Raw genomic sequence first — 19,682 nt, forward strand, 5'->3', positions numbered from 1 at the left:
CCTTGTCCTCTCCCATCTGGACTACAGGAACTCGCTGTTGGCTGGGCTCCCCGCTTGTGCCATGAAACCCCTGAAACGTATCCAGAACGCTGCAGCCCGCCTGATTTTCAACCTTCCCAAGTTCTCCTATGTCACCCTGCTCCTCCTCACACTCCGCTGGCTTCCAGTTCGAGCTTGCATCCTACGGAGCAGCAAGAGGAACTGCCCCTCCCTACCTTCAGGCTCTGCTCAAACCCTACATCCCCCAAGCCGAGCACTCTGTTCTGCCACCTCTGGTCTCTTGGCCCTCCCACCCCAACAGGAGGGCAGCTCCCTCTAAGCCCAGTCCAAGCTCTTCTCTGCTCATGGCAACCCAATGGTGGGACAAGCTTCCCCCTGAAGCTAGGACAGCAGAGTCCCTGCCCATCTCCTGAAAACATCATAAACAGGGACGCTCCCTGGGTAATGGCTGTTAGTTATTCATGACGAACCCTGGGTAATGGTTGTTAGTTATTCATGATGATCCCTGGATAATGGCTGTAGGTTATTCATGATGATCCCTGGGTAATGGCTGTTAGTTATTCATGATGATCCCTGGGTAATGGCTGTTAGTTATTCATGATGATCCCTGGGTAATGGCTGTTAGTTACTCATGACGATCCCTGGGTAATGGCTGTTAGTTATTCATGATGATCCCTGGGTAATGGCTGTTAGTTACTCATGACGATCCCTGGGTAATGGCTGTTAGTTATTAATGATGATCCCTGGATAATGGCTGTTAGTTATTCATGACGAACCCTGGGTAATGGTTGTTTGTTATTCATGATGATCCTTGGATAATGGCTGTAGGTTATTCATGATGATCCCTGGGTAATGGCTGTTAGTTATTCATGATGATCCCTGGGTAATGGCTGTTAGTTATTCATGATGATCCCTGGGTAATGGCTGTTAGCTACTCATGACGATCCCTGGGTAATGGCTGTTAGTTATTCATGACGATCCCTGGGTAATGGCTGTTAGTTATTCATGACGATCCCTGGGTAATGGTTGTTAGTTATTCATGATGATCCCTGGATAATGGCTGTAGGTTATTCATGACGATCCCTGGGTAATGGCTGTTAGTTACTCATGACGATCCCTGGGTAATGGCTGTTAGTTATTCATGACGATCCCTGGGTAATGACTGTTAGTTATTCATGATGATCCCTGGGTAATGGATGTTAGTTATTCATAATGATCCCTGGGTAATGGATGTTAGTTACTCATGATGATCCCTGGGTGATGGCTGTTAGTTATTCATGATGATCCCTGGGTAATGGCCGTTAGTTATTCATGATGATCCCTGGGTAATGGATGTTAGTTATTCATGATGATCCCTGGGTAATGGCTGTTAGTTATTCATGATGATCCCTGGGTAATGGCCGTTAGTTATTCATGATGATCCCTGGGTAATGGCTGTTAGTTATTCATGATGATCCCTGGGTAATGGCCGTTAGTTATTCATGATGATCCCTGGGTAATGGCTGTTAGTTACTCATGATGATCCCTGGGTAATGGCCGTTAGTTATTCATGATGATCCCTGGGTAATGGCTGTTAGTTATTCATGATGATCCCTGGGTAATGGTTGTTAGTTACTCATGATGATCCCTGGGTAATGGCTGTTAGTTATTTATGATGATCCCTGGGTAATGGCTGTTAGTTACTCATGATGATCCCTGGGTAATGGCTGGTAGTTACTCATGATGATCCCTGGGTAATGGCTGTTAGTTACTCATGATGATCCCTGGGTAATGGCTGTTAGTTACTCATGACGATCCCTGGGTAATGGCCGTTGGTTATTCATGACGATCCCTGGGTAATGGCCGTTGGTTATTCATGACGATCCCTGGGTAATGGCTGTTAGTTACTCATGACGATCCCTGGGTAATGGCTGTTAGTTATTTATGATGATCCCTGGGTAATGGCTGTTAGTTACTCATGATGATCCCTGGGTAATGGCTGGTAGTTACTCATGATGATCCCTGGGTAATGGCTGTTAGTTACTCATGATGATCCCTGGGTAATGGCTGTTAGTTACTCATGATGATCCCTGGGTAATGGCTGTTAGCTCTGCGCACTGTGTCTCCAGTGCGTCCTGTGCCTGCGCCCCGCACGTGCAGGGACAAAGTCACCATCCAGCCAGGACGGGTTGTGCAGGCTCTTAGCTCGAGACCTCCAGTGCGCCTCCACGGCCCAGTGTATCTGGTGCCTCGGCCAAGGACAAGGCCTCCTGCATGTCTCCCCAGCCTGGTGAGTCCGGTGCCTGCTCCCAGAGCCAGGCCTCCTGTGTGTCTCTCTACTCCAGTGATGATCCATGGCACGAAGCCTCCAGTGATGATCCATGGCAAGAAGCCTCCAGTGATGATCCATGGCACGAAGCCTCCAGTGGTGATCCATGGCAAGAAGCCTCCAGTGATGATCCATGGCACGAAGCCTCCAGTGATGATCCATGGCATGAAGCCTCCAGTGAGGAGTCATGGCACGAAGCCTCCAGTGGTGATCCATGGCACGAAGCCTCCAGTGTTGATCCATGGCACGAAGCCTCCCGTGATGATCCATGGCAAGAAGCCTCCAGTGATGATCCATGGCACGAAGCCTCCAGTGATGATCCATGGCACGAAGCCTCCATTGAGGAGTCATGGCACGAAGCCTCCAGTGAGGAGTCATGGCACGAAGCCTCCAGTGATGATTCATGGCACGAAGCCTCCAGTGAGTAGTCATGGCACGAGGCCTTCAACGAAGGCCGTCAGTCCGGAGTCTCCAGTGACGCCCTCCAGTCCGGAGCATCCAGCGACGCCCTCCAGTCCGGAGCCTCCAGCGACGGTCTTCAGTCCGGAGCTTCCAGAGGCGCCCTTCAGTACGGAGCTGCCAGAGTCGCCCTCCTGTCCGGAGCTGCCAGAGTCGCCCTCCTGTCCGGAGCTGCCAGAGTCGCCCTCCTGTCCGGGGCCCGCTGCGAGGGTCCCCAGTCCGGGGTCGGCGGCGAGGGTCCCCGCTCCAGAGGCGCCACCTAAGTGGGCCAAGCTTAAGGTGGAGCGGGGTCCACGTCCCGCACCAGAGCCGCCACCGCGGATAGATGCCTACACAGACCCTCCCCTATAGGTTTAGGTTATGAGGCACCTTTTGGGGGGGGGGGGGGGTACTGTCACGCCCTGACCTTAGAGATCCTTTTTATGTCTCTATTTTGGTTTGGTCAGGGCGTGAGTTGGGGTGGGCATTCTATGTTTTTTGTTCTATGTTTTCTATTTCTGTGTGTTTGGCCGGGTGTGGTTCTCAATCAGCGGCAGCTGTCTATCTACCATACCTAGGTTGCCTTTTCCCACCTGTCTGTGTGGGTAGTTGTCCATGTGTAGTTGCCTGTGAGCACTACGTTGGCGTCACGTTTCGTTTGATGTTTATTGTTTTGTTGGCGAATTCTTATATTAAATAAGCAGCGCTTTGTATACCATCAATATCAATTACAACCTGTTCTACCATCAATATCAATTACAACCTGTTCTACCATCAATATCAATTACAACCTGTTCTACCATCAATATCAATTACAACCTGTTCTACCATCAATATCAATTACAACCTGTTCTACCATCAATATCAATTACAACCTGTTTTACCATCAATATCAATTACAACCTGTTCTACCATCAATATCAATTACAACCTGTTTTACCATCAATATCAATTACAACCTCTTCTACCATCAATATCAATTACAACCTGTTCTACCATCAATATCAATTACAACCTGTTCTACCGTCAATATCAATTACAACCTGTTCTACCATCAATATCAATTACAACCTGTTTTACCATCAATATCAATTACAACCTGTTCTACCATCAATATCAATTACAACCTGTTCTACCATCAATATCAATTACAACCTGTTCTACCATCAATATCAATTACAACCTGTTCTACCATCAATATCAATTACAACCTGTTCTACCGTCAATATCAATTACAACCTGTTCTACCATCAATATCAATTACAACCTGTTCTACCATCAATATCAATTACAACCTGTTCTACCATCAATATCAATTACAACCTGTTCTACCGTCAATATCAATTACAACCTGTTTTACCGTCAATATCAATTACAACCTGTTCTACCGTCAATATCAATTACAACCTGTTCTACCATCAATATCAATTACAACCTGTTCTACCATCAATATCAATTACAACCTGTTCTACCATCAATATCAATTACAACCTGTTCTACCATCAATATCAATTACAACCTGTTCTACCATCAATATCAATTACAACCTGTTCTACCGTCAATATCAATTACAACCTGTTTTACCGTCAATATCAATTACAACCTGTTCTACCGTCAATATCAATTACAACCTGTTCTACCGTCAATATCAATTACAACCTGTTCTACCGTCAATATCAATTACAACCTGTTCTACCGTCAATATCAATTACAACCTGTTCTACCGTCAATATCAATTACAACCTGTTCTACCGTCAATATCAATTACAACCTGTTCTACCGTCAATATCAATTACAACCTGTTCTACCGTCAATATCAATTACAACCTGTTCTACCATCAATATCAATTACAACCTGTTCTACCATCAATATCAATTACAACCTGTTCTACCATCAATATCAATTACAACCTGTTCTACCGTCAATATCAATTACAACCTGTTCTACCGTCAATATCAATTACAACCTGTTCTACCGTCAATATCAATTACAACCTGTTCTACCATCAATATCAATTACAACCTGTTTTACCATCAATATCAATTACAACCTGTTTTACCATCAATATCAATTACAACCTGTTCTACCATCAATATCAATTACAACCTGTTCTACCATCAATATCAATTACAACCTGTTCTACCATCAATATCAATTACAACCTGTTCTACCATCAATATCAATTACAACCTGTTCTACCATCAATATCAATTACAACCTGTTCTACCATCAATATCAATTACAACCTGTTCTACCATCAATATCAATTACAACCTGTTCTACCATCAATATCAATTACAACCTGTTCTACCATCAATATCAATTACAACCTGTTCTACCATCAATATCAATTACAACCTGTTCTACCATCAATATCAATTACAACCTGTTCTACCATCAATATCAATTACAACCTGTTCTACCATCAATATCAATTACAACCTGTTCTACCATCAATATCAATTACAACCTGTTCTACCATCAATATCAATTACAACCTGTTCTACCATCAATATCAATTACAACCTGTTCTACCATCAATATCAATTACAACCTGTTCTACCATCAATATCAATTACAACCTGTTCTACCATCAATATCAATTACAACCTGTTCTACCATCAATATCAATTACAACCTGTTCTACCATCAATATCAATTACAACCTGTTCTACCGTCAATATCAATTACAACCTGTTCTACCGTCAATATCAATTACAACCTGTTCTACCGTCAATATCAATTACAACCTGTTCTACCGTCAATATCAATTACAACCTGTTCTACCGTCAATATCAATTACAACCTGTTCTACCGTCAATATCAATTACAACCTGTTCTACCGTCAATATCAATTACAACCTGTTCTACCGTCAATATCAATTACAACCTGTTCTACCATCAATATCAATTACAACCTGTTCTACCATCAATATCAATTACAACCTGTTCTACCATCAATATCAATTACAACCTGTTCTACCATCAATATCAATTACAACCTGTTCTACCATCAATATCAATTACAACCTGTTCTACCATCAATATCAATTACAACCTGTTCTACCATCAATATCAATTACAACCTGTTCTACCATCAATATCAATTACAACCTGTTCTACCATCAATATCAATTACAACCTGTTCTACCATCAATATCAATTACAACCTGTTCTACCATCAATATCAATTACAACCTGTTCTACCATCAATATCAATTACAACCTGTTTTACCATCAATATCAATTACAACCTGTTCTACCATCAATATCAATTACAACCTGTTCTACCATCAATATCAATTACAACCTGTTCTACCATCAATATCAATTACAACCTGTTCTACCATCAATATCAATTACAACCTGTTCTACCATCAATATCAATTACAACCTGTTCTACCATCAATATCAATTACAACCTGTTCTACCATCAATATCAATTACAACCTGTTCTACCATCAATATCAATTACAACCTGTTCTACCATCAATATCAATTACAACCTGTTCTACCATCAATATCAATTACAACCTGTTCTACCATCAATATCAATTACAACCTGTTCTACCATCAATATCAATTACAACCTGTTCTACCATCAATATCAATTACAACCTGTTCTACCATCAATATCAATTACAACCTGTTTTACCATCAATATCAATTACAACCTGTTCTACCATCAATATCAATTACAACCTGTTCTACCATCAATATCAATTACAACCTGTTCTACCATCAATATCAATTACAACCTGTTCTACCATCAATATCAATTACAACCTGTTCTACCATCAATATCAATTACAACCTGTTCTACCATCAATATCAATTACAACCTGTTCTACCATCAATATCAATTACAACCTGTTTTACCATCAATATCAATTACAACCTGTTCTACCATCAATATCAATTACAACCTGTTCTACCATCAATATCAATTACAACCTGTTTTACCATCAATATCAATTACAACCTGTTTTACCATCAATATCAATTACAACCTGTTCTACCATCAATATCAATTACAACCTGTTTTACCATCAATATCAATTACAACCTGTTCTACCATCAATATCAATTACAACCTGTTCTACCGTCAATATCAATTATAACCTGTTTAACCATCAATATCAATTACAACCTGTTCTACCATCAATATCAATTACAACCTGTTCTACCATCAATATCAATTACAACCTGTTCTACCGTCAATATCAATTACAACCTGTTCTACCGTCAATATCAATTACAACCTGTTCTACCGTCAATATCAATTACAACCTGTTCTACCGTCAATATCAATTACAACCTGTTCTACCGTCAATATCAATTACAACCTGTTCTACCGTCAATATCAATTACAACCTGTTCTACCGTCAATATCAATTACAACCTGTTCTACCGTCAATATCAATTACAACCTGTTCTACCATCAATATCAATTACAACCTGTTCTACCATCAATATCAATTACAACCTGTTCTACCATCAATATCAATTACAACCTGTTCTACCATCAATATCAATTACAACCTGTTCTACTATCAATATCAATTACAACCTGTTCTACCATCAATATCAATTACAACCTGTTTTACCATCAATATCAATTACAACCTGTTTTACCATCAATATCAATTACAACCTGTTTTACCATCAATATCAATTACAACCTGTTTTACCATCAATATCAATTACAACCTGTTCTACCATCAATATCAATTACAACCTGTTCTACCATCAATATCAATTACAACCTGTTCTACCATCAATATCAATTACAACCTGTTCTACCATCAATATCAATTACAACCTGTTCTACCATCAATATCAATTACAACCTGTTCTACCATCAATATGAATTACAACCTGTTCTACCATCAATATCAATTACAACCTGTTCTACCATCAATATCAATTACAACCTGTTCTACCATCAATATCAATTACAACCTGTTCTACCATCAATATCAATTACAACCTGTTCTACCATCAATATCAATTACAACCTGTTCTACCATCAATATCAATTACAACCTGTTCTACCATCAATATCAATTACAACCTGTTCTACCATCAATATCAATTACAACCTGTTCTACCATCAATATCAATTACAACCTGTTTTACCATCAATATCAATTACAACCTGTTTTACCATCAATATCAATTACAACCTGTTTTACCATCAATATCAATTACAACCTGTTCTACCATCAATATCAATTACAACCTGTTTTACCATCAATATCAATTACAACCTGTTCTACCATCAATATCAATTACAACCTGTTCTACCATCAATATCAATTACAACCTGTTCTACCATCAATATCAATTACAACCTGTTCTACCATCAATATCAATTACAACCTGTTCTACCATCAATATCAATTACAACTTTTTACCATCAATCAATTACAACCTGTTCTACCATCAATATCAATTACAACCTGTTTTACCATCAATATCAATTACAACCTGTTCTACCATCAATATCAATTACAACCTGTTCTACCATCAATATCAATTACAACCTGTTCTACCATCAATATCAATTACAACCTGTTCTACCATCAATATCAATTACAACCTGTTCTACCATCAATATCAATTACAACCTGTTCTACCATCAATATCAATTACAACCTGTTCTACCATCAATATCAATTACAACCTGTTCTACCATCAATATCAATTACAACCTGTTCTACCATCAATATCAATTACAACCTGTTCTACCATCAATATCAATTACAACCTGTTCTACCATCAATATCAATTACAACCTGTTCTACCATCAATATCAATTACAACCTGTTCTACCGTCAATATCAATTACAACCTGTTCTACCGTCAATATCAATTACAACCTGTTCTACCGTCAATATCAATTACAACCTGTTCTACCATCAATATCAATTACAACCTGTTCTACCATCAATATCAATTACAACCTGTTCTACCATCAATATCAATTACAACCTGTTCTACCATCAATATCAATTACAACCTGTTCTACCATCAATATCAATTACAACCTGTTTTACCATCAATATCAATTACAACCTGTTTTACCATCAATATCAATTACAACCTGTTCTACCATCAATATCAATTACAACCTGTTCTACCATCAATATCAATTACAACCTGTTCTACCATCAATATCAATTACAACCTGTTTTACCATCAATATCAATTACAACCTGTTCTACCATCAATATCAATTACAACCTGTTCTACCGTCAATATCAATTACAACCTGTTCTACCGTCAATATCAATTACAACCTGTTCTACCGTCAATATCAATTACAACCTGTTCTACCGTCAATATCAATTACAACCTGTTCTACCGTCAATATCAATTACAACCTGTTCTACCGTCAATATCAATTACAACCTGTTCTACCGTCAATATCAATTACAACCTGTTTTACCGTCAATATCAATTACAACCTGTTTTACCGTCAATATCAATTACAACCTGTTTTACCGTCAATATCAATTACAACCTGTTCTACCGTCAATATCAATTACAACCTGTTCTACCGTCAATATCAATTACAACCTGTTCTACCGTCAATATCAATTACAACCTGTTCTACCGTCAATATCAATTACAACCTGTTCTACCATCAATATCAATTATAACCTGTTTAACCATCAATATCAATTACAACCTGTTCTACCATCAATATCAATTACAACCTGTTTTACCATCAATATCAATTACAACCTGTTCTACCATCAATATCAATTACAACCTGTTTTACCATCAATTTCAATTACAACCTGTTTTACCATCAATATCAATTACAACCTGTTCTACCATCAATATCAATTACAACCTGTTCTACCATCAATATCAATTACAACCTGTTCTACCATCAATATCAATTACAACCTGTTCTACCATCAATATCAATTACAACCTGTTTTACCATCAATATCAATTACAACCTGTTTTACCATCAATATCAATTACAACCTGTTCTACCATCAATATCAATTACAACCTGTTCTACCATCAATATCAATTACAACCTGTTCTACCATCAATATCAATTACAACCTGTTCTACCATCAATATCAATTACAACCTGTTATATCATCAATATCAATTACAACCTGTTCTATCATCAATATCAATTACAACCTGTTCTACCATCAATATCAATTACAACCTGTTCTACCATCAATATCAATTACAACCTGTTCTACCATCAATATCAATTACAACCTGTTTTACCATCAATATCAATTACAACCTGTTTTACCATCAATATCAATTACAACCTGTTTTACCATCAATATCAATTACAACCTGTTTTACCATCAATATCAATTACAACCTGTTCTACCATCAATATCAATTACAACCTGTTCTACCATCAATATCAATTACAACCTGTTCTACCATCAATATCAATTACAACCTGTTTTACCATCAATATCAATTACAACCTGTTCTACCATCAATATCAATTACAACCTGTTCTACCATCAATATCAATTACAACCTGTTCTACCATCAATATCAATTACAACCTGTTCTACCATCAATATCAATTACAACCTGTTCTACCATCAATATCAATTACAACCTGTTCTACCATCAATATCAATTACAACCTGTTTTACCATCAATATCAATTACAACCTGTTCTTGTCACGTTCCTGACCTATTTATGTTAGTTTGTTATGTGTGTTAGTTGGTCAGGACGTGAGGTTGGGTGGGCATTCTATGTTTTCTGTTTCTGTGTTGGTTTTTGGGTTGCCTGGTATGGCTCTTAATTAGAGGCAGGTGTTTGGCGTTCCTCTAATTAAGAGTCATATTTAGGTAGGCGTTGTCACAGTGTTCGTTGTGGGTGATTGTCTTCCGTGTCTGTGTCTGTACACCACGCGGGACTGTTTACGGTTTGTTCGGTTTGTGTAGTCTATGTTTCCTATTCGTGCGTTCTTCTTGTTTTATGTAAGTTCGTCGTCTAGGTCTGTCTACACAGTTTGTTGTTTTTGTTAGTTTAGTCAAGTTCGTGTTTTCGTTAATAAAATATGTCATTTCACTACGCTGCGCCTTGGTTCCCTCAATACTCCTCCTCTTCAGATGAAGAGGAGGAGGACTGCCGTTACAGAATCACCCACCAAGAATCCAGAACCAAGCAGCGTAATTTGGAGCAACGGGGAAGTATACAGGACTTGTGGAGTTGGGAGCAAATATTTAACGGAGAAGGACCATGGGCTAAAGTGAATCACCGTCCATGGGAACAGCTGGAGGCAGCTCGGAGAGTGGAGGAAAAGAGAGAGAGGAACCGGAGTTATGAGGGAACGCGTCTTGCACGGAAGCCCAAAAAGCCCGTGAGTAACACCCCAAAATTTCTTGGGGGGGGGCTAAGAGGTAGTGGGCCAAGGGCAGGTAGGAGACCTGCGCCCACTTCCCAGGCTTACCGTGGAGAGCGGGAGTACGGGCAGGCGCCGTGTTACGCAGTAGAGCGCACGGTGTCTCCTGTACGAGTGCATAGCCCAGTGCGGGTTATTCCACCTCCCCGCACTGGTAGGGCTAGATTGGGTATTGAGCCAGGTGTCATGAGGCCGGCTCAACGCGTCTGGTCTCCAGTGCGTCTCCTCGGGCCGGCATACATGGCACCTGCCTTACGCATGGTTTCCCCGGTTCGCCTACATAGGCCGGTGCGGGTTATTCCACCTCCCCGCACTGGTCGGGCGACCGGGAGTATTCAACCAGGTAAGGTTGGGCAGGCTCAATGCTCAAGAGTGCCAGTACGCCTCCACGGTCCGGTATTTCCGGCGCCACCTCCCCGCCCCAGCCTAGTACCTACAGTGCCTACACTACGCACTAGGCTACCAGTGCGTCTCCTGAGCCCTGTTCCTCCTCCACGCACTCTCCCTGTAGTGCGTGTATCCAGTTCGGTGCCTCCAGTTCCGGCACCACGCACTAAGCCTCCTGTGCGTCTCCAGAGCCCTGTACACACTGTATCTTCTCCCCCTACTAATCCTGATGTGCTTGTCCTCAGCCCGGTGTCACCAGTGCCGGTACCACGCACCAGGTATAGAGTGGGCTTTGAGAGTACAGTGTGCCCTGTCCCTGCTCCCCGCACTAGTATGAAGGTGCGTGTCCTTAGCCCGGTGCCTCCAGTTCCGGCACCACGCACCAGGTCTACAGTGCGCATTATCCGGCCAGAGCCATCCGTCTCACCAGCGCCATCTGAGCCATCCGTCTCACCAGCGCCATCTGAGCCATCCGTCTCACCAGCGCCATCTGAGCCATCCGTCTCCCCAGCGCCGTCTGAGCCATCCGTCTGCAATGAGCCTGCAAAGCCGCCCGTCTGCCATGAGCCTGCAAAGCCGCCCGTCTGCCATGAGCCTACAGAGCCGTCCGCCAGACAGGAGCCGCTAGAGCCGCCCGCCAGACAGGAGCCGCTAGAGCCGTCCGTCAGACAGGATCTGCCAGAGCCGCCAACCAGACAGGATCTGCCAGAGCCGCCAACCAGACAGGATCTGCCAGAGCCGCCAACCGGACAGGATCTGCCAGAGCCGCCAACCAGACAGGATCTGCCAGAGCCGCCAGCGAGCCATGAGCGTCCAGAGCCGCCAGCCTGCCATGAGCGTCGAGAGCCGTCAGCCTGCCATGAGCGTCGAGAGCCGTCAGCCAGCCATGAGCGTCGAGAGCCGTCAGCCAGCCATGAGCGTCGAGAGCCGTCAGCCAGCCATGAGCGTCGAGAGCCGTCAGCCAGCCATGAGCGTCGAGAGCCGTCAGCCAGCCATGAGCGTCGAGAGCCGTCAGCCAGCCATGAGCGTCGAGAGCCGTCAGCCAGCCATGAGCGTCGAGAGCCGTCAGCCAGCCATGAGCGTCGAGAGCCGTCAGCCAGCCATGAGCGTCGAGAGCCGTCAGCCAGCCATGAGCGTCGAGAGCCGTCAGCCTGCCATGAGCGTCCAGATTCGTCAGTCAGCCATGAGCTGCCCTTCAGCCAGAAAAGGCTATATACCCAGAACTGCCCCTCAGTCCAGAGCTGTCTCTCTGTCCGGAGCTGCCTTTCAGTCCGGAGTTGCCCCTCTATCATGATCTCCCTCTCTATCTTGATCTACCTCTTTATTCTTATCTATCCCTCTGTCTGGTGCTATCCCTCTGTCTTGATCAATCTCTCTGTCCCGGTGCTGTCCCTATCAGTGATGTTACTAAGAAGATTTTGTGGGGGTAAAAGGAGGGTGGACATTCTTAGGGGGAGATGGAGGCTAGGATGGATTATGGTGGGGTGGGGACCTCGCCCGGAGCCACCACCGTGGTTAGATGCCCACCCAGACCCTCCCCTAGACTTTGTGCTGGTGCGCCCGGAGTTCGCACCTTATGGGGGGGGTTATGTCACGTTCCTGACCTATTTATGTTAGTTTGTTATGTGTGTTAGTTGGTCAGGACGTGAGGTTGGGTGGGCATTCTATGTTTTCTGTTTCTGTGTTGGTTTTTGGGTTGCCTGGTATGGCTCTTAATTAGAGGCAGGTGTTTGGCGTTCCTCTAATTAAGAGTCATATTTAGGTAGGCGTTGTCACAGTGTTCGTTGTGGGTGATTGTCTTCCGTGTCTGTGTCTGTACACCACGCGGGACTGTTTACGGTTTGTTCGGTTTGTGTAGTCTATGTTTCCTATTCGTGCGTTCTTCTTGTTTTATGTAAGTTCGTCGTCTAGGTCTGTCTACACAGTTTGTTGTTTTTGTTAGTTTAGTCAAGTTCGTGTTTTCGTTAATAAAATATGTCATTTCACTACGCTGCGCCTTGGTTCCCTCAATACTCCTCCTCTTCAGATGAAGAGGAGGAGGACTGCCGTTACAGTTCTACCATCAATATCAATTACAACCTGTTCTACCATCAATATCAATTACAACCTGTTCTACCATCAATATCAATTACAACCTGTTCTACCATCAATATCAATTACAACCTGTTCTACCATCAATATCAATTACAACCTGTTCTACCATCAATATCAATTACAACCTGTTTTACCATCAATATCAATTACAACCTGTTCTACCATCAATATCAATTACAACCTGTTCTACCATCAATATCAATTACAACCTGTTCTACCATCAATATCAATTACAACCTGTTCTACCGTCAATATCAATTACAACCTGTTTTACCGTCAATATCAATTACAACCTGTTCTACCGTCAATATCAATTACAACCTGTTCTACCGTCAATATCAATTACAACCTGTTCTACCGTCAATATCAATTACAACCTGTTCTACCGTCAATATCAATTACAACCTGTTCTACCGTCAATATCAATTACAACCTGTTCTACCATCAATATCAATTACAACCTGTTCTACCATCAATATCAACCTGTTATACCATCAATATCAATTACAACCTGTTATACCATCAATATCAATTACAACCTGTTCTACCATCAATATCAATTACAAGCTGTTCTACCATCAATATCAATTACAAGCTGTTCTACGATCAATATCAATTACAACCTGTTCTACCATCAATATCAATTACAACCTGTTCTACCATCAATATCAATTACAACCTGTTCTACCATCAATATCAATTACAACCTGTTTTACCATCAATATCAATTACAACCTGTTCTACCATCAATATCAATTACAACCTGTTCTACCATCAATATCAATTACAACCTGTTCTACCATCAATATCAATTACAACCTGTTCTACCATCAATATCAATTACAACCTGTTCTACCATCAATATCAATTACAACCTGTTCTACCATCAATATCAATTACAACCTGTTCTACCATCAATATCAATTACAACCTGTTCTACCATCAACATCAATTACAACCTGTTCTACCATCAACATCAATTACAACCTGTTCTACCATCAATATCAATTACAACCTGTTCTACCATCAATATCAATTACAACCTGTTCTACCATCAATATCAATTACAACCTGTTCTACCATCAATATCAATTACAACCTGTTTTACCATCAATATCAATTACAACCTGTTTTACCATCAATATCAATTACAACCTGTTCTACCATCAATATCAATTACAACCTGTTCTACCATCAATATCAATTACAACCTGTTCTACCATCAATATCAATTACAACCTGTTCTACCATCAATATCAATTACAACCTGTTTTACCATCAATATCAATTACAACCTGTTCTACCATCAATATCAATTACAACCTGTTTTACTATCAATTACAACCTGTTCTACCATCAATATCAATTACAACCTGTTTTACCATCAATATCAATTACAACCTGTTTTACCATCAATATCAATTACAACCTGTTCTACCATCAATATCAATTACAACCTGTTCTACCATCAATATCAATTACAACCTGTTCTACCATCAATATCAATTACAACCTGTTCTACCATCAATATCAATTACAACCTGTTTTACCATCAATATCAATTACAACCTGTTTTACCATCAATATCAATTACAACCTGTTCTACCATCAATATCAATTACAACCTGTTCTACCATCAATATCAATTACAACCTGTTCTACCATCAATATCAATTACAACCTGTTCTACCATCAATATCAATTACAACCTGTTATATCATCAATATCAATTACAACCTGTTCTATCATCAATATCAATTACAACCTGTTCTACCATCAATATCAATTACAACCTGTTCTACCATCAATATCAATTACAACCTGTTCTACCATCAATATCAATTACAACCTGTTTTACCATCAATATCAATTACAACCTGTTTTACCATCAATATCAATTACAACCTGTTTTACCATCAATATCAATTACAACCTGTTTTACCATCAATATCAATTACAACCTGTTCTACCATCAATATCAATTACAACCTGTTCTACCATCAATATCAATTACAACCTGTTCTACCATCAATATCAATTACAACCTGTTTTACCATCAATATCAATTACAACCTGTTCTACCATCAATATCAATTACAACCTGTTCTACCATCAATATCAATTACAACCTGTTCTACCATCAATATCAATTACAACCTGTTCTACCATCAATATCAATTACAACCTGTTCTACCATCAATATCAATTACAACCTGTTTTACCATCAATATCAATTACAACCTGTTCTACCATCAATATCAATTACAACCTGTTCTACCATCAATATCAATTACAACCTGTTCTACCATCAATATCAATTACAACCTGTTCTACCATCAATATCAATTACAACCTGTTCTACCATCAATATCAATTACAACCTGTTCTACCATCAATATCAATTACAACCTGTTTTACCATCAATATCAATTACAACCTGTTCTACCATCAATATCAATTACAACCTGTTCTACCATCAATATCAATTACAACCTGTTCTACCGTCAATATCAATTACAACCTGTTCTACCGTCAATATCAATTACAACCTGTTTTACCGTCAATATCAATTACAACCTGTTCTACCGTCAATATCAATTACAACCTGTTCTACCGTCAATATCAATTACAACCTGTTCTACCGTCAATATCAATTACAACCTGTTCTACCGTCAATATCAATTACAACCTGTTCTACCATCAATATCAATTATAACCTGTTTAACCATCAATATCAATTACAACCTGTTCTACCATCAATATCAATTACAACCTGTTTTACCATCAAAATCAATTACAACCTGTTCTACCATCAATATCAATTACAACCTGTTTTACTATCAATTACAACCTGTTTTACCATCAAAATCAATTACAACCTGTTCTACCATCAATATCAATTACAACCTGTTTTACCATCAATATCAATTACAACCTGTTCTACCATCAATATCAATTACAACCTGTTCTACCATCAATATCAATTACAACCTGTTCTACCATCAATATCAATTACAACCTGCAACAACAAACGAAGGAGTTAATACCAACACAACAACAACAACAAACAAAGGACCTAATACCAACACAACAACAACAACAAACAAAGGACCTAATACCAACACAACAACAACAACAACAAACAAAGGAGTTAATACCAACACAACAACAACAACAAACAAAGGAGTTAATACCAACACAACAACAACAACAACAAACAAAGGAGTTAATACCAACACAACAACAAACAAAGGAGTTAATACCAACACAACAACAACAACAAACAAAGGAGTTAATACCAACACAACAACAACAACAAACAAAGGAGTTAATACCAACACAACAACAACAACAACAACAAACAAAGGAGTTAATACTAACACAACAACAACAAACAAAGGAGTTAATACCAACACAACAACAACAACAAACAAAGGAGTTAATACCAACACAACAACAACAACAAAAAAACAAAGGAGTTAATACTAACACAACAACAACAAACAAAGGAGTTAATACTAACACAACAACAACAACAAACAAAGGAGTTAATACTAACACAACAACAACAACAAACAAAGGAGTTAATACCAACACAACAACAACAACAAACAAAGGAGTTAATACCAACACAACAACAACAACAAACAAAGGAGTTAATACTAACACAACAACAACAACAACAACAACAACAAACAAAGGAGTTAATACTAACACAACAACAACAAACAAAGGAGTTAATACTAACACAACAACAACAAACAAAGGAGTTATTACTAACACAACAACAACAACAAACAAAGGAGTTAATACCAACACAACAACAACAACAAACAAAGGAGTTAATACCAACACAACAACAACAACAAACAAAGGAGTTAATACTAACACAACAACAACAACAAACAAAGGCGTTAATACCAACACAACAACAACAACAAACAAAGGACCTAATACTAACACAACAACAACAACAAACAAAGGAGTTAATACCAACACAACAACAACAACAAACAAAGGAGTTAATACTAACACAACAACAACAACAACAAACAAAGGAGTTAATACTAACACAACAACAACAAACAAAGGAGTTAATACTAACACAACAACAACAACAAACAAAGGAGTTAATACCAACACAACAACAACAACAAACAAAGGAGTTAATACCAACACAACAACAACAACAAACAAAGGAGTTAATACTAACACAACAACAACAACAAACAAAGGAGTTAATACCAACACAACAACAACAACAAACAAAGGAGTTAATACCAAGACAACAAAAACAACAAACAAAGGAGTTAATACCAAGACAACAAAAACAACAACAAACAAAGGAGTTAATACCAACACAACAACAAACAAAGGAGTTAATACCAACACAACAAAAACAACAACAAACAAAGGAGTTAATACCAACACAACAACAACAACAAACAAAGGAGTTAATACTAACACAACAACAACAACAACAAACAAAGGAGTTAATACCAACACAACAACAACAACAAACAAAGGAGTTAATACTAACACAACAACAACAACAAACAAAGGACCTAATACTACCACAACAACAACAACAAACAAAGGAGTTAATACCAACACAACAACAACAACAACAACAAACAAAGGAGTTAATACTAACACAACAACAACAAACAAAGGAGTTAATACCAACACAACAACAACAACAAACAAAGGAGTTAATACTAACACAACAACAACAACAAACAAAGGACCTAATACCAACACAACAACAACAACAACAAACAAAGGAGTTAATACTAACACAACAACAACAAACAAAGGAGTTAATACTAACACAACAACAACAACAAACAAAGGACCTAATACCAACACAACAACAACAACAACAAACAAAGGAGTTAATACTAACACAACAACAACAAACAAAGGAGTTAATACTAACACAACAACAACAACAAACAAAGGAACTAATACCAACACAACAACAACAAACAAAGGAGTTAATACTAACACAACAACAACAAACAAAGGAGTTAATACCAACACAACAACAACAACAAACAAAGGAGTTAATACCAACACAACAACAACAACAAACAAAGGAGTTAATACTAACACAACAACAACAACAAACAAAGGACCTAATACCAACACAACAACAACAACAACAAACAAAGGAGTTAATACTAACACAACAACAACAAACAAAGGAGTTAATACTAACACAACAACAACAACAAACAAAGGACCTAATACCAACACAACAACAACAACAACAAACAAAGGAGTTAATACTAACACAACAACAACAAACAAAGGAGTTAATACTAACACAACAACAACAACAAACAAAGGATCTAATACCAACACAACAACAACAACAACAAACAAAGGAGTTAATACCAACACAACAACAACAACAAACAAAGGAGTTAATACTAACACAACAACAACAACAAACAAAGGAGTTAATACTAACACAACAACAACAACAAACAAAGGAGTTAATACCAACACAACAACAACAACAAACAAAGGAGTTAATACTAACACAACAACAACAACAAACAAAGGAGTTAATACTAACACAACAACAACAAACAAAGGAGTTAATACTAACACAACAACAACAAACAAAGGAGTTATTACTAACACAACAACAACAACAAACAAAGGAGTTAATACCAACACAACAACAACAACAAACAAAGGAGTTAATACCAACACAACAACAACAACAAACAAAGGAGTTAATACTAACACAACAACAACAACAAACAAAGGCGTTAATACCAACACAACAACAACAACAAACAAAGGACCTAATACTAACACAACAACAACAACAAACAAAGGAGTTAATACCAACACAACAACAACAACAAACAAAGGAGTTAATACTAACACAACAACAACAACAACAAACAAAGGAGTTAATACTAACACAACAACAACAAACAAAGGAGTTAATACTAACACAACAACAACAACAAACAAAGGAGTTAATACCAACACAACAACAACAACAAACAAAGGAGTTAATACC

This window comes from Salvelinus namaycush, unplaced genomic scaffold (assembly GCF_016432855.1).
Source record: "Salvelinus namaycush isolate Seneca unplaced genomic scaffold, SaNama_1.0 Scaffold45, whole genome shotgun sequence".
Lineage (NCBI taxonomy): Eukaryota > Metazoa > Chordata > Actinopteri > Salmoniformes > Salmonidae > Salvelinus > Salvelinus namaycush.